At 51.0% G+C, this 17,583-nt stretch overlaps 1 pseudogene; it reads left to right on the top strand.

Moving 5' to 3' along the window:
- Positions 1-2,414: 2,414 nt before the first annotated feature.
- On the top strand, positions 2,415-3,820 carry LOC142586401 (uncharacterized; annotated as a pseudogene).
- Positions 3,821-17,583: the final 13,763 nt, after the last annotated feature.

The following is a 17,583-nucleotide window of genomic DNA, read 5'->3' as shown; positions in this document are numbered from 1 at the left end:
GGCAGAAGGTGGACTACCAGTCAATTTAATCGAAGATGGTGGAGACATAATGCTTGAAAAAGTGGCGGCCTTTATACGAACTGTCTGTCTACTTCAAGGGTCCCAGAAAACTGGGACCCTTGAACTGGTGTGTGTCACGTCTCACTTTCGTCCTTGTCTTTTTAACACGCTATAAGCCTCACGATGTCTTACCAACAAGCCCAAATCACTGCTTTACAGCAGAAAACTGGAAGAGTGCCAATATTGTACTAATGCACAAAAAAGGAGACGTTGAAGAATTGAAAAAAAATTATAGGCCCATTAGCTTACTTCCAATATTATATCGTAAGGAACTGCTTTATTCCAGTCGATGTTATGCTACTACCACGAAGCTGTGCTGCTGGCGATGATATATACAGATGAAGAAGACGTGCAATGGATGATGGTATGTGTAGATGATGAAGTTGAAAGTCAGGCATCTATTGCGCTCAGACTAATTCCATCTCGCTGTGGAAGCGGCCGCCTGGCAGCGCGGAAGTATTATGACATGCAGCGACTAAAGCGTTTTAAGCGAGAGGCATGCACTATCTCTGTCCCACGACAACGGCAATTGGACGGCGTTCTAAGGGGCGAGACGCAGTAATTGACAGGTGATGTCTGCTCAATGGCCGTGTATGGTCCAATAAAACGCGCGAGAAAATTTTCGCATAAGCCGGGAACGCGCATAGGAGTCCAAAGAAGAACTTCGTCGCCAGGATAAAAAGTCACAGCATGGTGGGTTGAGTCGTAACGAAACTTGCGAGCGTCCTGCAAGATGCTGGTGGTACGGCGGGCGAGGCGACGACAGTCCGCGAGGCCCGGCAGAAACTGTTCCGAGAAAGAAGCTTCTGGGGGTACAGGAGTCGAAAGGAAGGATACATCAAAAACGAAACTTGGTGAGCGGCCATAGACGATATGAAAAAAGGTGAAAAACCGGTGGTACGTTGCGTAGCCGTGTTATAGGCGAATGTCACGAACGGCATGATTTCATCCCAGTTTGGGTGGTCGGGGCGGATGTACATCGCTATATGTCGGAGAGGGTACGATGAAAGCGCTCCATCAAGTCGTTGGTCTGAGGATGGTAACTGGAAGTCGTACTGTGAATTGTGTTACAGTCGCGCAGAACTCCAATAAGGATAGAAGAGAGGAAGACTCTGCCGCGGTCACCAAGGAGAATGCGCGGAGCGCCATGGTGTAAGAAAATGTTCTGTAGAAACAAATCGGCAACGCCTCTAATTCTGTTACTGGCTACCTTGACAAGTATTCAACTACTTGTGCCGAATCCTTTACCAGGTAAGCGTCCTCTACTGTTAGAAGCTTCAGCCTTTCTAACAGAAACGCAGCTAAACACTTATGCCATATAACTGCCCTCCGACACAATTGCTCTTGAAGGGCAGTCATCTTTATGGGTCTTGGCGCTGAGGAAGACCTCGAGAATGCGCACTTTGCTATTTCTCATGTTCCTAGCTAATTTTGACAGGTGCATGCTTTCGTACAGCTTCTTCGCTTCACATTTCTAATTATTGAATGATACATCATGGTGGCAATGAAAAACAGAACCTAAGGCTTCCAACGCCTTCACCTTGTGTATCTCTCGTGGAAAGACGGCAAAGCCGCCTACTTTGTCCGATGGGAGTATGCAGTAGGCGTTCATCTTCAAATAAGACGCCAGGGGATTAATTGCGGGGCGACCGGGCTCACGCCACTCCCGCAGAAGAACGTCTACACCACTTGAGACGCACCGATGCATTTCACTCGCGAAAGCCCAACTGTACACTTTTCGCACCAGGGAAAGCTTTTCCGCAGCTGTGGTCGGGGGCTTGACAGCAAACTTCGGTCCTAAAGCGAGAGAGTTCTTGAGGCCTTCCGGTAGCGTGACGTTTCCTTCAGTGAAAATTGTGCTCCCAGGGCATTATTTTTTCTTCGTTGGACGAGGAGGGCCATGTAGGTGGGACAAGGTACTCTGCCAGAGGAGTTCGGTCGTCTGGTTTGCGAGACGATTAAAATTCCAGAAGGCCCACGTCACTCTATCTTCTCGCATCAAGGTGTGTGTTATAGCGTGACGTCGCATATCACTGCGCAGCCAGTGCGCACATTCCTTTTGTATGGATGACGTGATACGTTGTCTATATAAGTGCACTGTGAAATAAACGGTCACACTTTTGCTTGTTTGAATGCTGTCTGTCAGCTTTATTGCACTGGCGACGAGGATGGGGTGTGTCCGCTTCCACTAGCTCAGTACGGAAGCAGTATCATAGACGACCGGTGGTCGAGAGCCACGGAAAGGAAAGCGGCGGCAGCCTTGTACCGGAACGGACGAAATCGTCGGTACCACAGCAACGAGTCAACGCAGTCATCGGGAAAGCGAACCGATAAGTACAGTCACTTCACTGGAAATGACGCGACTAGGGAAGCTAGACGAGTACGACGAGAAGGAGAAGAATTTTGAATCCTATTTAGAACGCTTTAAGCATTTCGTCACAGTAAACGATGTCAAAGAGGAAAAGAGGCTGCCCGTATTCTTGAGAGTGATAGAACCACGAACGTTCGAGGTGCTCAAAAGTTTAGTGGTACCCGCCGTTCCTGGGGACAAATCTTTTGAAGAGCTGACAGTGCTGTTGAAGGAGCACTATAGCCCAAGCAGTCCTGTCATCGCCGAACTTTGCAAATTGAACAGGCGAGCACAAGAGGAACAAAAATGCGTGGATGGCTTCATAGTGGCCTTGAAGCATGTAGCAAGGAAGTGCGATTTCGCTCTTTTCCTGCAAGGTGCACAGTGAGAGAGAGATTAGTGGCAGGCATAAGACGCGATGAAACGCAACTCGCCTTGTTTGCTGAAGAAAATTTACCCTTTGAAGAGGCGTGCAAGATAGCCTTGGACCGGGGGCAGGCTGCGCGACAAACAGCGTTACTGCATGCAGAAGGCAAGAAAGCGGTGCTGCATGCCACGGCGATAAGAGGACAGGGAACTGAAAAGAAATAGAAGCTTCGAAAGTTCAAGGACGTAAAGCGAGTCTGCGAAAGATGTGGCAAGGCGCATGCCGCTAGTGTTTGCTGGTATAAGGATGTCGAGTGTCACTGCTGTTCACAAATTGGCCATTTACAGAAGATGTGCCCCAGAAAGCGTAGAGAACAAATGACTGCGAACGTGGTGGACTGCCCTGATAGTGACTCTAAGTTAGAGGTGCACCATGTTAGTAATACAGTCCGTTACGGATACGAAGTGCCAGTACGCGTAGAAGGGAAAGACAACTGGCGTGCAGATGGATACGGGAGCAGCTGTAACCCTAATTCCTGAGAGTGTTAGGCTGAACGCATTTCCTCGTGTCAAGTGCGAGCCATCATGAGTCACCCTAAGAACATACGCTGGGGAACCCGTTCCTGTGAAGGGGCAATGGAGCGTTTTCGTTACGACCGAAAACCAGTCTTTGCGACTGCCAGTTATCATTGTCAAAGATCACGGCAAACAGCTCCCACTGCTTATGGGGCGAAATTGGATCGAGAGGCAAGGGCTTGACTGGAAAAGTTTGTTGTCTGTAAATGGAAGCGACGCTAGCAAAGTGGAAGCAGTGAAACAAAAGTCCTCTGGGGTGTTTTCTAAGCAACCAGGAGTAGTAAAGAACTACGAAGCAAGAATAGTTCTGAATCAGAACTGTACGCCAGTATTTGGCAAGGCTAGAAACGTTACATATGCGCTACGTGATAACGCAGAAAAGGAGCCGGAAAACCTGCAAAAAAGTGGAGTTATACGCCGCGTGAATCAAAGCGATTGGGCAACGCCAGTGGTCGTGATTCAGAATAAAAATGGCTCGCTGAGATTGTGCGGGGACTACAAAGTGACAATTAATCCCGTGCTAAAGACCGACCACTACCCACTGCGTCGACCGGAATACTTGTACTCTGCCATAGCGGGCGGCAAGGTGATTTGTGTGCTGGATCTTGCAGCCGCGTTTTAGCAGATTCCGCTTACTACCGAGTCCCGACCACTGCTAACCATTAATACGCACATGGGACTTTTCGAGTTCCAGCGCTTACTGTTTGGTGTAGCCAGCGCGCCACCCATTTTTCAGCCATTCATAGATGAAGTGCTCAAGAGCATACCGCACGTGGGATGTTACATTGATGATGTCATTGTGTCGGACAAAAAGTTCACCGACTGCCAAAAGACGTTGGAACTAGTCCTGCGGCGGCTTAATGATTACAAGGTGACTCTGATAGAAGAAAAGTGTCGTTTTTTTAGAACACTGTGACTTATCTAGGGCACACTGTGTGCACTGACGGTATCTATCCCACGGAAGAAAAGATAAAGGCGGTCACTGAACCGCCAGAGCCCACTTGATGAACGGAGCTAAAGGGTTACCTAGACATATGAAATTTTACGCAAAGTTTTCAAGCAACATTGCCTGCGTGGGAGGACCATTGTATCGTCTGTTGCGCAAGGGCGAAAAGCAGTTCGGACACGGGAGTGTAGCGAAGCTTTTGCTGCTACGAAGCAGTTGCTTGTCAAGAGTACTGTGCTCACTTTTCACAACGTAGCGAAACCAATTGCTCTGTCGTGTGATGCTTCGTCGTATGGGTTGGGTGCTGTTCTTTTTCATGAGTCTGCAGAGGTACAAGAGAGGCCAGTGGCGTTTGCGTCTAGAACACTTACATCAGATGAGAACTATGCTCAGGGTGAGCGCGAAGCATTAGCACTCATGTGTGGGTTAAAAATTTCACCGCCACTTGTACGGAAGACAGCGCGCTCTTTACACAGACCATCAACCCCTGCTCGGAATATTAGTCGAAGACAGATCTGTGCCTACACTGGCTGCAGCTTGAATGCAAAGACGGGCAATTACGTTGGCAGCCTACGTGTATAAACTAAGATATCGCAAAGGAAGAAACGTTGAAGTGGCTGATGCTCTGTCCAGGCTACCCCGACCTATTGTAGCGGCCGACGAGCGTGCCGAGTGTCTCTTGCTTTTTTGACAGCATACCACTAAAATCAGATGACGTGGCTAAAGCTACCAGACGTGATCCCACCTTGACTCGCGTGACGCACTTCATTCTAAATGGCGCCCCTTCGCAGAGCTCCGAAGAGTCGAGACCACTTTATTCACGTCGCGATGAGCTATCGGTAGAGCAAGAATGCATAGCATGTGGATGAAGGGTGGTGATCATACCTGATAAGCTTCGGCTAATGGTCTTGCATCAACTGCATGAAGACCACCCGGGAGCTAGCCGCATGGAAGCGCTAGCGAGAAGCTTTGTGTAGTGGCCGGGTCTCGACCTTTCGATTGAGGGCTACGTTCGACAGTGTCGGGTGTGTCAGGCCGTTCAGGACGCGGCTTCACCGGTTCCCGTGTAGCCACGGAGTTATACCACAAAACCCTGGCAACGCGTCGACTATGCTGTAAAAGGCTGCCGGGCGTTGTTAGTCCTCGCCGACGTGTTCTCGAAATGGATCGAGGTCTGGCCTGTGTCATTCACTACTGAAGCCATTGAAAAGTTACGTTGTGTGTTTGCCGCTCACAGTATGCCTGATTGCCATCAAATCAGGCATTTGTATTGGATTAAAGGTAGCCCCTATTCTTAGCAACATTTACCTGAGTAAGGTTGACAACTGCTTAGAGAAAGCCTTAGGTGATAGCGTTATCAAGATATTTCGTTACGTTGATGATTACCTGATTTTCTGCAATAGGGAAGAATTCGATTCCGCTGCTACCTTAGTGAGTGAGCAATTTAAACTTTGTGGGGCAGGATTAAAGTTTACCAAGGAATTTCCTCGGCGACGCGTAATTCGGTTTCTTGACATTTCCTTGATCTTCGAACAAAATCATGTTTGTTGGCAGTACTCCCGAAGATCTTCGAAGCCGTTGCTAAACTTTCAATCAAAGCATTCTAACTTAGTAAAAAACGGAATTGCCATGTCGTGCCTTAAGTCTTCCCTCACAAGATCTTGCATGCACAAAATGAGCGCCAGTTTTAATGCGCAGGTCCGGCGCCTATTAGAAGCAGGTTATCCTAGTGTAGCGGTGGCCACTGTGGCTGAGCGCCTAAAGAAGTCGGTTTCGAGAGGGATGGACGTGATTACAGAAAGCAGTAATAGCAAAAAAAGAGTAGTGGCTATTCCGTATATTCATTCAGTGTCACACAGGCTTAAAAAAGTTGCTAGTATATATGATGTTAATGTTGCTTTCACTGCTCCCAATAAGCTAGGTAAGATATGCGCTGCCGTACAGAATAAAAAGGAGAGGATAAAAGGCAAAAAACGAACAGATATATGTCCAGTGAAGCACAATAAGAACAACAGTTTTACTAACTGTCGTATGGGTGTGGTTTATAAAATTCCCCTTAGCTGTGGCCAGTTCTACGTAGGGCAAACGGGACGGTGTATCAATCAGAGGCTAATGGAACATAAAAGGTCGTTAACCGGTGGATCGCCTTCTAATCTTTCGCTACATTGCCGAGATTGTAACTGCGCGCCAGAGTTAGATGAATGCGCGATATTGTACAGGCACAAGAATGAAGATACACGTCTCATGGTAGAGGCATGGCATATCTACAATGGTGGAAGTGCGTGCGTGAGTCAGCCTTCGATTACTTTACATAAGGAAGAGATTAAGCGCCTTAACAGTTATCTCTCACGTAGACCGGCACGTGTACCCGATTGACACGTGGTGTTACCATTCCTGAGCTTGCGCAGATGAGTTTTGTGTCTTCTTTCTTTTTTCGCCTCAGTGCTCCCTTCAGTTGATAGTTGGCGTTCGTGTTGTCTACTTCTCTATTCTTGTGTCCTGTCTGCACGCCTCACTTCTATTTTGCAGTAAAGCGACCGCTGCCTTGAGAACTATGGGCGGCGACAAAAAGCGAATCGAGGGTAACATCACTCCGTTGTTCTCGCTGAAAGTCTGCCGCGTCAGGGAACGCCGAAGTAACAGCAGCAAGACAGTCGTCAAAATTCTCAGCATCGCAGTCGGTAGCCTCAAGAGGAATCCGAGAGAGGCAGTCCGCGTCAGCGTGACGACGGCCACTCTTGTACGACACCACAAAGTCGTATTCCTGGAGGCGCAGCGCCCAACGTGCGAGGCGACCAGAGGGATTACGCAAACCGACCAGCCAGCATAAAGAATGATGGTCGGTGATAATCTTGATTGGTCTACCGTAAAGATAACACCGAAACTTCTGTATGGAGAAAACAGCTGCCAGGCATTCCTGTTCCGTAACCGTATAATTGCATTCAGATTTGCTCAGGCAACGGCTGGCATATGCGACAACATGTTCTGCGCCACTGTGACGTTGTACAAGCACCGCTCCTATCCCAATTCCACTAGCATCAGTGTGAACTTCAGTTGGGCAAGATGGATCGAAGTGATGCAAGAGGGGCGCTGACGTTAGTATAAATTTCAGTTGAGAGAATGATGCGTCACACTCTGGTGTCCAATTGAAGGATGCATTTTGTCGCAAAATACTTGTCAACGGGTAAACGACGTCGGCAAACCTGGGAACAAAACGACGAAAATACGAACATAGGCGAATGAACGAGCGAAGTTCTCGTGCTGATTGTGGTGGCTTGAAGGAGCTCACCGCTTCAATCTTACGAGGATCGGGTCTGACGCCATCCTTGTCGACTAAGTGTCCCTGGACCAGTGTTTGACGTTCGCCAAAGCAACATTTTTTTTTAGTTCAGAACCAGTCCAGCTTTCTCGATGCAGTCGAGCACAAGGCTGAGGCGTTCATTAGGTTCTTCAAGCGTGCGGCCAAAGATTACAACATCATCGAGGTAACACATGCATATCTCCCACTTTATACCACGTAGAAATGTGTCCATGAATCTTTCGAAGGTGGCAGGAGCATTGCAAAGGCCAAAAGGCATAACATTAAATTCGAATAGTCCATCTGGAGTCACGAAAGCGGTCTTTTCCTTGTTGGCAGGGTCCATAGGTATTTGCCAATACCCCGATCGCAAATCAAGTTTTGAGAAATAAGAAGCAGCGTGTAAGCAATCAATGACGTCATCTATTCGCGGTAGTGGATAGACATCCTTCTTTGTCACTGCGTTTAGATGTCTGTAATACACGCAGAATCTCCAGGAGCCATGTTTTTTTTTTCGGACCAGGATTGCTGGGGCTGTCCATGGAGTAGACGACTCTTGAACGACACCTTTGTCCATCATCTCCTTGACTTGCTCTGCAATACCTTTCGCTCGGAGGATGACACTCGGTAGGGCTTCTGGCGGATGGTGTGTGCGGAGCTGGTATCTATTCTGTGACGAGCGCGGCACGACGGTAAATGAAGGGGTGCATCTCCATGCGTGAAGTTGAATGCAGCCTCATGCCTGGCAAGGAAATGTACCAGTGCTTGCCGTTCCGACGTACCGAGAACCTTGCTGATCATGCCAAGCATTAGCTCTTCAATATGGCCATTATCGCAACGAGAGCAAGCTGTAGAGACGTGCGTAGTTAGGGCCGCCATTGAGTTACATGCGGTTTCATCGAACAGAGCGATTTTCATACCGCGAGGAAGGACAACCGACGTGGCGGAACAGTTCAGCGCCCACAATGTGGAGACTCCTTTCGTCAGGCACACGACAGAGCAGGGCACAAGTATATTTTTAGCACTGTTTATGCGGAGAGGTCAACACAATCAGCGTCAACAGTAGTTGCAGAAACACGAACGGACGTCGGGCACCACGATGGTGCGGTCACTTCATCAAGAACACTGAGTGTGTCTGTGTCCTTGTCTTCGCCACGCGAGCTTTGTTCGGAATCTGCCGATATAATGAACTTGTTCAACGATATTTCGCCACAACCACAGTCCACGGAAGCGCCGCACTGTTCAAGGATATCAATACCAAGCATAACATCGGTAAGAACAACGAGCAAGAACAAGGAATTCCGACACAAAAACTTTCCCAGCCAATAAAACACTCACAGCACAAACACCAAGGGGATGAAGCCATTCGCCGCCCACTCCACGAAAGGTAATGCCGTTGTTCCAAGAGAACATAAATTTGTGTCCTAGACGGTTTTTGAAAGCGACGCTCATCACAGACACAGTCGCCCCAGTGTCAACTAACGCCATGGTCGGTATTCCGTCAATCGAGACATTCACTTTGTTTTTGAGCATCACAACAGGCAGAAGCATTTCTGGCAAAGACCGTCCGGCGACCTCACCTCCATTGGCCGCGGATGCTAGTTTCCCGGCGGCGGTGACGAAGAACGGCGCCGAGGGGACGGAGAGCGACGGAGACGGTTATTTGGTGGCGTCAAACTCCGCTCAGACGTTGGCGAATCGCTGCGTCTGGTCTCGTGTGAGAAGTGGTCAATTGGAAGGGAATCGGTCGTCCGCAAGTCATATGGAGTACAGGTTCTGGGTGGCGAGAACATCGGTGGTGTCCTTCGTGATCGATGGCCTTGGCGACAATACCGAGCTATATGGCCTGTGGAACCGCAGTTGTAGCACACGGGAGGGTCGCGGTTCACAGCATCTTCCTCGAAACGGATGCTAGGCTGCTGCGGGCGGCGAGAAAGTTCGTTGTGTGGATAACGTGTCTCTGCGGCTCGCTGAAATCCGTTATATCGTTCATAAGTCACGTCTTGGTAGTAGGGTCGGTGCTCTTCTTGTCGCGGCCTGACAGAAGTCACAGGACCTCGGGGGTAAAAACGCGGCTGCTCTCGTTGTGGCCGAGCGTCATAAGTAGCGCCTCTGTCGTAGAGACGCGGCTGCTCTCGGGGCGCGAGTTCATAATCCTCGGTGACCCTCGCCGCAGGATACGGGGAGAAGGATGCCACGTTTGGCTCGAAATGTGATGGTAGGCGGAAGCTATGAGTGCCTGGATGTGTCCCTTGCGCGTGCAGGCTGAGCTCTTCCCGAACTATTTGTCGGATCGTTGATGCAAGATCGCGGGTGCTGGTTGCTGTCCACTCTTGCAACTGTAGTCACATTGGCTAGCCTGCCAAACTTCGGCGTGATGCGCCTCGTTTTCAGCTGCTCGAAAGTACGACAGTGCCGATTGATGTCAGCGACGGAAGCCAGGTTGTCTTTTGCGATGAGGAAATTATAAACGTCTTCGGCAATTCCTTTCAGGATGTGTCCGACTTTATCTTCCTCAGACATTCCAGAGTCCACCATCCTACACAGTTTTATTAGCGCCTCAATGTAGGTCGTGCAGGTTTCGCCTGGCACTTGCGCACGTTGCAGTAAAGTCTGTTCTGCTCTTTTCTTTTTCGTGGTGGAGTCCCCCAATCGCTCTTTGATTTCGGGAACAAACCTTCCACATGTTGTGAACGTTTCCTCGTGATTGTCGAACCACATCAACGCAGTATCCGTGAGAAAGAACACGACGTTCGAAAGCTGAGAAGCGCTGTCCCACTTGTTGGCGGCACTCACCCGGTGATAATGGATGAGCCATTCCTCGACATCTTCGTCCGATCTTCCGGCGAAGGGACGCGCATCTCTCAGTTGTAGAACGGAAGTTGTCGGCGCAGCTGTTGGAATAGGCCGTTGTTCGTCTGCGTCGTGAGACATATTCAACTCCGGTAGGTTCGGTGGGAGTCCAGCAATGCGACGGCTTCATCGAAGAACTTCTGGTTCAGCTTCCGTCTTCGGGTCTCGATTACCCCGCACCTTCCACCACAACTGTTACGAAGAGTTGCGAAGAAATGGTTTATGTACAGGCGAGGGATGATCGTAGCGTGATAGTAGCGCAGCTCGGCCTCTCAAACTCCTCGTTCTCTTCGTCTTCTCTTCTCTTGTCCGTGCTTTTCGTATCTGTTACAATATGTTACGCAGAAAGTGAAAGCCTTTTCTCAGCTACCGCTTCAGGTGCGTTTGAGTGGCCGCGGCTGCTAGGTGGCGGTACCATTAGCGCAGCACATGTCATCACTTTTGTAGGCCCTCCGCTGTTACGTTTCGCCTACAACGCGCGGTATAGCCGGCACGGATGCAACGGACGCCGGGGCTTCGTTCAAAGCGGCGGACATTTTGGCCCGTTCAGCGCCGCCGATACGCCTCCCCGCTAAGCGCGTCCAGGCATGTTTCAATGCCACGTGTCTTCAAGTGTGCGTGTGTGTGTGTGTGCATGTTGGTGCCCACGCTTGTCAAAGCGCGGCAGCCGGGGAGAGGAGCTCCCCAAGTGTGAAGCGAGGAGATCTGACCGGCGCCGGCCCGGCGGATGCGTCACTACACTCGTCCCAACGTGTCTCTCAGCCTGTCCGTGCCGCGCATCACGTGCGCCTCTGACGAGGCGTTCCTTCTTCCCCTCGACTCCGAGAGTATAGAGCAGCTGCTCCCGGACGCCGAGAGAGGCTCCGATTTCTTCAGTTGAGTTACGTGCTCTCCCATCTCTCCACTTCGGTCGACCTGACCGCCCGCTCTTTTGCGATGCTAGAATAAACAATTTGTTCTGTTACCAGTCGACTCATGCTTTGCCGGGACCTTCGGATGCTTCCAGTTGTGCCCCAGGCCGCCAGGCCAACGCTACCCTTGGGGCTTGCGACCCAGGTGCAACAACGGGCGTCAGCGCTGAGTTTCCAACAACTGTCTGCCAGCGGTGAGATCGCGACAACGGAGGCCAGCAGCGAAGATATGCAGTTGACTGTATGCTGAGCAGCACAACGACCATCCAGGAGCAGTGCAACGAGCCCTGTGTGATGACTGGTTGCCTGCAGCGGAACGACTGCGCTGAATTCTTGGCTGCAAGGTTTGGTGAGTGCGGGACTTTCTTCTTCTGAGTTTTGCCAGGCTTTTGTTAGTGTCAGAAACAGGGCTGGTTGTCAGAAATTGTTAGTGTCAGGTTGTTAGTGTCAGAAATTGTGGTTGTCGTTGCTGCCGGGTTCTTTTGCGGCAAGACAATAGTAGGCAGTAGAGAAAGCAGCATTCAGAGCAGCCATGGATTTGAAGTCGTTGCGCAAACCGATATTGCTGGAGCTTGCAAGAGAGTTGGGTCTGGATGTCTCAGACAAACTCAGAAAACCAGAACTGCTAAGGGCTATTCTTGAGTTAGAAGCTGAGGATGACGAGCTGTCGGAATGCCTTGAGACCATTGAGGAGAGGGCAAAATGACATGAGCGCGAACTTAAAGAGCAGAAAGAAAAAGAAGAGCGCGAACACGCTTTGGAAATTAAGCGTCCCGAGGTAGAGATGGAACGCGCTCGTAATGGAAGTCAGGCTCACGGTGCAGGAGAACGAGTATCGTTGAAAATGACTGACCTGATGCGGCCGTTTAAGCTTGGAGAGGACATTGGTTTGTTCCTGGTTAACTTTGAGCGAACGTGCGAGAAGCAGGGGTTCTCTCGGGAAACGTGGCCACAGCGCTTGCTCACTTTGTTACCCGGCGAGGCGGCCGACGTAGTCGCTCGCTTGAAGAGAGAGGAGGCAGAGGATTTCGACAAAGTGAAATCGAGTCTGCTAAAAAAGTACAGGCTGTCAGCGGAGGCGTTCCGTCGGAAGTTTTGGGAAAATGAGAGAGGCAGAAGTGAGTCATATACAGAGTTTGCCTACAGGCTGATGTCAAACATGCAGGAGTGGCTCAAAGAAGAGAAAGCGTTTGGTGACCACGAGAAAGTTCTGCAGTGTTTCGGGCTGGAACAGTTTTATAGTCGGTTACCTGAGAACGTGCTGTACTGGGTCTTGGATAGGCCAGACGTTAGTACGGTGGCTAGAGCCGCTGGGCTAGCCGAGGAGTTTGTGACGCGTCGGGCTCGCGGAGCTAAGGACGGTCAAAAGGGTGAATTTGGCTCCAAGTTTGACAGGCCGAAGTTCACACCCATGAGAGCAAGGGGCGACGCACGTAGTGCGGATGTGAGTGAACGCAGTCCGACCGAACGTAAGGAGACGGTGGCAACCGAAGCCGAACGCAGAAAGCGGTTCGAGACGAGGCAAGCGCGCGTTTGTTATACGTGCCAGAAGCCGGGTCACTTTTCGGCGCAGTGTCCGGAAACAAAAACAAAAGTCGTGTTTTTGTCATTATGCAGCACTGACGACAACATGAAGCTTCTCGAGCCTTACATGCGAGACCTCCTCGTGAACGGGAAAGAGTGCCGAGTGCTTCGCGATTCCGCAGCTACAATGGATGTAGTTCACCCCTCTTACGTAGAACCCGATATGTTCACGGGCGAGTGCGCATGGATCAAGCAAGCCGTAGAAGCTCATAGCGTGTGTCTGCCCGTAGCAAAAGTGCTTATTGAAGGACCTTTCGGAGCACTCGAGACGGAGGCCGCAGTGTCATCTATGCTGCCCCCCCAGTACCCGTACCTATTTTCGAACAGGTCCGATCACCTCCTGCGCGAGAAGGGGCTTTTGTTTGGTGAGGCTAGCGTTCAGGCCTTAACCAGATCGAAGGTTCGGGAGCTCGCTGCAAAGGCGGTAGTTGCGGGGCCTACGTTGTCGAACAATGAGAAAGGGTCAGAGGAGCAGCATGCTGATATTCAGAGCACGCCCGAACTGAATAAAATTGAGCCTGTAGCGTTGAAGGCACCAGATACTGGAGAGGAAATGCCCGACACGGGAAAGTTAGAAGAGCTATTTGCAGATTTGCTCATCGCGCCTACGTCAGAGGGACTTAATAGGTTGCTAAAAGTCAGCCGGTCGGCTTTGATAGCCGAGCAAAAAAAGGATGGTAGCCTAGAAAACATACGCTGCATTGTCAAGGAAGGTATCGCCAAGAAAAATGCTCGCTTTGTGGAAAGAGGTGGGGTCCTGTACCGGAAGTATCTAGACCACGGGGGAGTGGAGTTCGATCAGCTGATCGTGCCTCAGTGCTACCGTCAGGATCTGTTGCACTTGTCGCATGGAGGTTCGTGGTCCGGACACCTAGGAGTTAAGAAGACTAAGGACCGTCTCTTGCAAGAGTACTATTGGCCAGGGTGTTTTCGTGACGCAGAACACTTCGTGAGGACATGTGACACCTGTCAGCGGGTGGGCAAACCAGGGGACAAATCGAGGGCGCCGTTGAAATTGGTACCTATCATTACGGAGCCTTTTAGACGGCTCGTTATTGATACAGTGGGACCTCTGCCGGTAACAGCCACGGGGTACAGACACATTTTGACTGTGATCTGCCCACCGACAAAGTTGCCTGAAGCAGTGCCGCTTATAGAACTCAGCTCAGTTGAGATAGTCAATGCACTACTGTCCATATTTGCGCGAGTTGGTTTTCCTGCGGAAATCCAATCAGATCAGGGCACAGTGTTTACTAGCGCATTGACGACAACTTTTGTCGAAAGGTGCGGGGTAAAGCTGTTAGACAGCTCAGTGTACCACCCCCAGTCGAATTCCGTTGAGAAGCTCGACTCCGTCATGAAGCGCGTGTTGAGAGCATTGTGTTTTGAACATCAAACTGACTGGGAGCTGTGTCTGCCTGGGGTGATGTTTGCATTAAGGACCGCGCCGCATGCGGCTACGGGGTTTTCGCCAGCTGAGCTAGTGTACGGTCGCTCGCTGCGATCTCCGCTTCGCATGCTTCGAGACGGATCACTGCCCTCTCCAATGGCTGCAGAACATCTCTTCCACAAATGGCCGCCTCCTGCGCTGGAGCCTCGCTTTGCAACAATATTCCTTTGAGGTGCGTTACAAAAAGGGGAGTCTCAACGGTAACGCCGATGGCTTAAGTCGAAGCCCCTAACGTAGGAATCAGCCTCAAAGTTGATTGTTACTGATGTTTTTCTTCCTGAGGCAGGATTTCTAACATATTGCTTTTGTTTAGTGTTTCAAAGTGATGACGTGCTTTCTAGTGCAATTTCCCAATTTGTGGACGCGTTCTGAGTGCTGCTAGACTACTGTCAGGAACTCGGCAGTGGTATAAAAGGGGAAAGAGCCTGGCAGGACTTGGTGAGGGTTGTTTCGTGCTTGCTGACTGAGCGGTTGAGTTTCGGCGTAGTTCTAACGCTTGCCGGGAACGAGAACAAAAATGTCAACTCTCCCGAAGTCACTTTGCAGTGTCCTGTGTGAACCTGAACGAGAGAACGAGGCCTTCTCTGTGCGCTGCGCTCAAGAAACGCCGAAGGACGCCCGACTTCGGTTATGAGCATCATCGACCGACATCCCTCCGGACAGCGGATGCAGTCCCCTGACCATCGGGATCTCCTTCCCCCGGCGGGGCGGTCTGTTACGTTTCGCCTACAACACGCGGTATAGCCGGCGCGGATGCAACGGACGCCGGGGCTTCGTTCAAAGCGGCGGACATTTTAGCCCGTTCAGCGCCGCCGATACGCCTCCCCGCTAAGCGCGTCCAGGCATGTTTCAATGCCACGTGTCTTCAAGTGTGCGCGCGTGTGTGTGTGTGCATGTTGGTGCCCACGCTTGTCAAAGCGCGGCAGCCGGGGAGAGGAGCTCCCCAAGTGTGAAGCGAGGAGGTCTGAGCGGCGCCGGCCCGGCGGATGCGTCACTACACTGGTCCCAACGTGTCTCTCAGCCTGTCCGTGCCGTGCATCACGTGCGCCTCTGACGAGGCGTTCCTTCTTCCCCTCGACTCCGAGAGTATAAGAGCAGCTGCTCCCGGACGCCGAGAGAGGCTCCGATTTCTTCAGTTGAGTTACGTGCTCTCCCGTCTCTCCACTTCGGTCGACCTGACCGCCCGCTCTTTTGCGATGCTAGAATAAACAAGTTGTTCTGTTACCAGTCGACTCATGCTTTGCCGGGACCTTCGGATGCTTCCAGTTGTGCCCCAGGCCGCCAGGCCAACGCTACCCTTGGGGCTTGCGACCCAGGTGCAACAACGGGTGTCAGCGCTGACATTCCAGCACCGCCTAGCGCAAGTGCGTTATTGAAATAATTGAATTTCTGCAAGTAAAATGCGTCAGAAAATTCGTAAAGCACGACTTACAACTAGGAGTTCAGAGAGCATTTCCACTATTTCGAGATGTTTATGAACATCTGTCAACCGGGCTTGGGAGGCAGGACAGCGCTGAGAACTTGCGTGGGGAGGGTTAACTATCACATCGCCGCTCAATAAAAGCCTGCGGACTGCATTTAACAGAGCAGAAAACAAAGAAATAAGAGAAAACCATGGTTGAAGTCATGTGGGCGATGAAACAGCAGAATATATCGGTCAGACATCGGTAACAGACAGCGGATCAACATGGTGCCCGCTCCCACTGAAGAAGGGAACTGCCGGGGACGCTTCTATAACCGTAGACCATATCGTCGTGGAACCTGGTCTGTCGATGATTGGCCAGTGGATTGTCACGTTAGTCTTCACCAGCGAAGCATGCGGGATATAGACCGATGAAGCGAAGAGCAATCTGCCGTTGTTATCCGCAAGGAAGCTAGGGTCGGCCACGCGTTGACCGCGCGGCACATGCATGACACGGCGAGGGAACGATGATAGCGCCAAGTGCAGCGCTACGTCAGGGACATGCACAGCATTTTCAAACATGGAGGCAGCAAGGTAGCCGGCGAACTGCGTGATGAAGAGACAGGGGATCAGCATGGCGCCCGCACCGCTGTTGCCTCACCCACGTTCAGATATGTTGAAGATTTTGTGGTTCTAATTGACAGAGACGGCTGCACCTACAAGGTGGACGAAATAATGGGTCTTTTCAGTGAGGTTGGTCAGGGTTTGAGGTTCACCTTGGAGCAACCAGAAGAGGATGAACTACAATACGTTGACCTCAGACTACGTATTTAGACGACCATGTCTGTTGGGAATATTTTCTTCGTTCTGCCAAGCCTCTGTTTAACGTCTTCTCAGGTCATTCTAATGTAGTCAAAAATGCTATTTTCATCTCCGTACTTCGGGACACCCTGGTAAAAACATTTGGGCATGCATTGGATGATGCCTTCGCACATCAGGTAGTCAGGCGGAGGATGCTGGGTATCCGGGTAACTTAATAACGGGCAGCTGTGAGAAGTTAAATGGATAAAAAACTCGATGAGGCAGGAAGCCTAAGGAAAAATGGCTGTGGCTTAGCTAAGGTTAAGCCCAGGATGCGAAGCATACTAGCCTTTATTTTAGTTGTTGAACCACTGTTTAGCCTGGTGAACTGCTGTTGCTTGGCTATATTTGGTTCGGCTAGACGAAGAAACAACTCATGCGTTACTCTGCTTCGCCTTCAAGAGTGGAACGCGACAGCGTTCCCGTCGACCCGCCAAGGGGTGTAAGACAATGGGCTACGGCGCAGCGACTACGCGCCCCGCATTGGACGCGGTGAGCGTCGAGCAACGCAGCGTTCGGCGCGGCAACGAAATGTGCGCCTGAGCAAGCGACGCACGCCTGAGCCTTAGAAACAGCTCGTTTCTAAGGCAACACCGCATTCACTTGAGGCGCTTTTGTACCGCTTTGAAGCATCGTACTCGTGGATCAGTGGTAGCGTCTCCGTCTCACACTCCGGAGACCCTGGTTCGATTCCCACCCAGCCCATCTTGCAAGAGTTGAGCCAAAGCCACCTAGAAACAAGCGCAGCTGCTTATATACCGCCGCGACGCCGCGAGCGACGGCGCGAGTTGGAGCCCCGTTTCTCCTCTGTCGTGACGTCACGGTGTCACGTGGTCAGCCTTGAAGGCGACGCCGCGAGCGACGGTGCGAGTTGGAGCCCCGTTTCTCCTCTGTCGTGACGTCACGGTGTCACGTGGTCAGCCTTG

Source organism: Dermacentor variabilis, chromosome 6, assembly GCF_050947875.1.
Source record: "Dermacentor variabilis isolate Ectoservices chromosome 6, ASM5094787v1, whole genome shotgun sequence".
In the NCBI taxonomy this organism is placed as follows: domain Eukaryota; kingdom Metazoa; phylum Arthropoda; class Arachnida; order Ixodida; family Ixodidae; genus Dermacentor; species Dermacentor variabilis.
The sequence above is the reverse complement of the archived record's forward strand: the minus strand, read 5'-3'. Positions and strand labels throughout refer to the sequence as shown.